The sequence below is a fragment of the Pyrgilauda ruficollis genome, unplaced genomic scaffold (genome assembly GCF_017590135.1).
Source record: "Pyrgilauda ruficollis isolate IOZ18807 unplaced genomic scaffold, ASM1759013v1 scaffold1, whole genome shotgun sequence".
Classification (NCBI taxonomy): Eukaryota; Metazoa; Chordata; class Aves; order Passeriformes; family Passeridae; genus Pyrgilauda; species Pyrgilauda ruficollis.
In genome coordinates this window covers 4,282,160-4,286,403 of record NW_024508100.1, presented here as the reverse complement: position 1 = coordinate 4,286,403, position 4,244 = coordinate 4,282,160, and the positions used below count along the sequence as shown (strand labels likewise).

General features: G+C 39.5%; 1 long non-coding RNA gene across 1 annotated transcript; it reads right to left on the bottom strand.

Annotated features, from left to right (window-relative positions):
- Nucleotides 1-693: 693 nt before the first annotated feature.
- LOC121365937 lies at nt 694-3,993 on the bottom strand. The gene is made up of 3 exons (XR_005957109.1): nt 3,861-3,993; nt 3,220-3,487; nt 694-891 (listed from the first exon to the last, which is right to left on the bottom strand). It is a non-coding gene; the product is annotated as an uncharacterized LOC121365937 (long non-coding RNA).
- Between the last annotated feature and the right edge of the window lie 251 nt (nt 3,994-4,244).

Genomic DNA, 4,244 nt, shown 5'->3' with positions numbered 1-4,244 from the left:
GTTTAAGCCTTACGCAGTTAGAACAAGGGTACCTTTAAAACCAAAACCATTTTAGATCATGACATTAAAACAGGGCATCAATATTTACACATGTAACTGAAGTAACATGTTAGTTTTTCATACTTATGCTGCATTATCTCCTGCAATCTAATACACAGAATGCATTCCAGGCTATAACCCAAAAGAATTAGGTTTTGTGGTGGTGTTTTTTTTCCCCTCACAGTCATTTCAAAACACTATCACTTCCACAATTTCTCAACCAGCTGCACTGTTTCCTTATTGGGTGACTATTGTTTGGGTGATTCTGTATTACAGCAACATTCAAGATTGCTTAAGTCACCAACAGCCAAACATTATGAAGTGTCAATTGACATCAAAACCAAATCCAAATTAGAGATGATAATCTCCCCATCTAAATACATATGAGGTGCTGGGTTATTTTTTTTAAAAAGAAACTGTGCAATAAACAAAGTCAGCCAGCCAGCCTGAAGACTGCAATCTGTAACTGTATTTTGAGTTCCAACTGGTTTTAGTAAATGCTTCACCCCCATCATCAGACCATGTCATATATTACTGGTATGAGAAAAGGGAACTGGCAGCAGGTCATGCCAGACCTCCTTCTCTCCCCACACCACATCACTTAAAGGATTCCAGCCCAAGGACAAACATACCTTTGTATGGAAATGACTTCAACTTTTTAAGACTTCTCTTTCGTGTTTATTCTATCTGCATGCATCATACAGATGAGCATGTCCTAGTCCAAGGCACTGCCAAAATTTATTGCCAGTGCCTAATCCTTTCAAGTCCTTGACTCCTACGCCTAAAATGTTCCAAGGCATGCAGCGATGACACTCCTGTTGCACAAGTGTAGATTAGTGCCCAAAAAGGCATCTGCATGAGGAAAGAGAAAAAAAAAAATAAAATCAGGTATAATGGTTAACAGTGACCAAAAAAGACACAAAGTTTAGGACCACATGAGAAGACACCAACTCTTGCCAGTAACTCAGCTGTGACCAGTCTGGATTGACCAATTGGTACGATGGGCTAAAAATGGATGTCAGAAGAGTGATTACAGTAATGATCACAACTGGTGGTCTCTATGTGAACTGAAATGAAGAAATATCTTGGAAGAGATTAACAGTCCTGATGTGGCAAGATGACTGGCTCTCACACTGCACAATCAGTACACTGACCTGCTTAACTCTTGCATTTCCACTAACCTCCTTATCTAGCATTACATCCCCAGCTGTAGCTCTGCAGCAAATTCAATAAACATCTGAAACCTCTCATGATGTTATACATGCATTTACATAACTCTTCCACCCGTTCTCAACTACCTGTTATGCTTTTGTACCACTTAAAAAAGCACCACAAGACAGTATGGAGAAGCTGAGTGATGCACTCAGAGCTTTCTCTGACAGGGTATTCAGTGAATTACTTTGCTTCTTGTTAATCAGAAGCTCTCAGAATAAGGAGCATCAGGTAACAGACTTAAGCCCTTTACTTTGCAATTCTACTCTTACCTATTCAGTTTATTAAGCCAGCTCCTCCCAGAATTACACTTCAATACTGCAGGCAGTCCCAATTTTTTTATTACTGTTATTATTTTAATAACCCTCCCCCAGACAATACACAATTTCATGCCTTCTGACCCAAGGACCATAACTCATGATACAGAAAGGGTAAGATTTTCTGCATGACTGCCTTCAGAAAGCTTCCCCACCTGGGGAAATATGCAAGTATGACCAATGTAAATGACAAAAAGGGTCACAGGCAGCTGGGGAGAATGAATACAAGAAAGAATTTCACTTTAGACCACAAAATGGCTTGGGCAAGTGACATGCACCACAATTACATTACTGAAAAGGTTCATTAATTCTTCAAATGGATTTTTCAAACAAGAACTCAGTCTAAGAGGAAAGAGAAATCACCTTTTAAATCTTTTAAGACAGACTGATGGCAGAAAAAGGAAAAGGTAGAAGGCCCATATAAGACAAATGCCAGCAAACTGCATTTTCACTGCTCTCTTCAAAAGGAAAAGTTTTTTACTTACTAACTAGAACACAAGGACTTTATCTGCAACTGTTACAGAAAGTAAAAGCACACTCAATTAAGAAATCTTAGAGGTGACCTTGCGTTAAAGGATACAGGTGACAGTGTTGTTCCTATGTTAGGTACTAGGCTATCAGGGTGCACTTGCCATTTTCAATACTTCTACCCATCACACCTTTCAGTCAGCAAGTCTACACAACTCTGGCTCTGCTTCCAGCCTTGAAATTTCACTTAGCAAAGTGAAATTTCACTTAGCAAAGAGCTCATAGCCTGATACAAACAACATATGTAAGTAAAGAGGCTGATGTAATGTTAAAACTTCACTCTCCCTGTTACTCTGTTAAGACTGTCCCAAGAGGACCCCTCTTGCAAGTTGATTATATCTAATTTGCCCTCAACTTAATACAAAACAAACCATCTAAAAAACCATGAAAACCTCAATTTAACTGCCTTTAGCAATACTGTGGAATTTATTTAGTCGTCAAGCAATAGCTGGACAAAAACTTTTATCAGGTCTTGAAGACAGACAGTATGAGACAAGGTATGTATGGTCAAATATTTGACTTCAAGTGACTTGAATCCTATGTTTTTTTAACTTTTGGAAGAAGATGGCATTGTTGTTTATAGGTTTCCAGCTGAACCAGTCTCCCAAGAGCTGACACAGATGAGTGGATTGAAGCATGAAGAGTCTGTTGAAGCAACAGCAGGCAGCAATACACTCATCTGGTCTAATGAGTTTGGCATTGCAGCTTTTCTACTCCAAACTCCTGGATTCAAATCTTGTATTTCAGCCACAAGCAAAACAACCTTGGACAGTATCATGTTGCCTGCATGCAACTCCTCTGTTCCCCCTAAACCAGCAGAAGCCCATTGCAGCAACCTGATTTGAGTGAACAGGCTGACAAGGGAAACCAGAATGGAAAATAAGCCCAGACAACTTTCCCTCAGAAAAATCAAACTTGTGTAACCTAGTTGAGTGACATATTTGGCGTGGAATGCATGCTAGTTTGTGCAGTACCAGTGGTAATTATTTGTGAGTACATGAGTATAGATTTTTATTTATTCTTCCATTTAATACTACATATCTCTTTCTTCACAGATATTGCACCTGCCCACTGCCTCCTCTCTTCATTGACAGCAAACTGGATGGAAGTATTATTGACTTACATTACATTGTCACGATCTCCTTGCCAGTTCATGAGTCTGGAACTGTCAGCCCAAGGGTATTACAGCACTGTCGGAGATCTTCATTTTACTTTTCTGTTCAGCTTCCAGAAGAAAATGGTCCAGGAAAGGGAGGTTAAGAGTTTATATGAGATTCCAAAACGCTCCTCACTGGCAGGGGGTTTGTCTTTGGCAATTTCTAGAAAAGAAGTGTCCAGTAGATCACTCTATGCAGATTTGTGGACTGCTGTACTTCTGCAACACAGACATACTGGAAGGAAAAGGTAGGTTAAAGAAATACCCAGACTACACACCTTCTGCTCTCTTGGAAACTCTGCCCAAGGCACCATTAACAACACAAAAAGAGACTGCATATTTCTCATTAAAGAGCAATGTTAAAGGCTATGGACCTTGATTCAAGTGTGAACACCCACTTCAAGCCATTCTAAAATGAGATAAACTAGTAGAAGGTTTTAAAACAACCTTGAGAAGAACCTATCAGAAAAGACACAATCAATATAACTCTTTTGGATTTTTAGAGATAGAAATTGACATCATCCATTTTAAAATCCCATTTACACTTATGATCTCTATAAGCAAACCAGTACAAACTCGAAAGTAGTTACAGGAAAACATAGGTTTACCTGGCATGTTTTTCAACATGGGTATATGTAGATCCAGAGTGCATCAATGAGTTTCTTTCAAATCTCTAAGCGCTGAGCTACGAGGGGCCTAACTCTCCTAAAGGCAGCAGCAAAGCTGAAACCAACGACACAGACCTGTGAAGAAGAGAAATGAGCCCCCACCCACCCACCACCCCCCTAAAAGGGTTGGCATTGCTACTTCTTTGTTCAGTGGAGAAAATAGAAGAGAACAACATCTTCTTTCCAATGTCAGTTCACTTACATGGGGTACTTGTAGCAACAGTACAAAATACAGTATTTTTATGATTAACAAAGTGACAAACAGGGTAACAGCTGACAGACATGTTGTTGGCCATTGGGAAGGCATTGAAATTCTGGAAAACT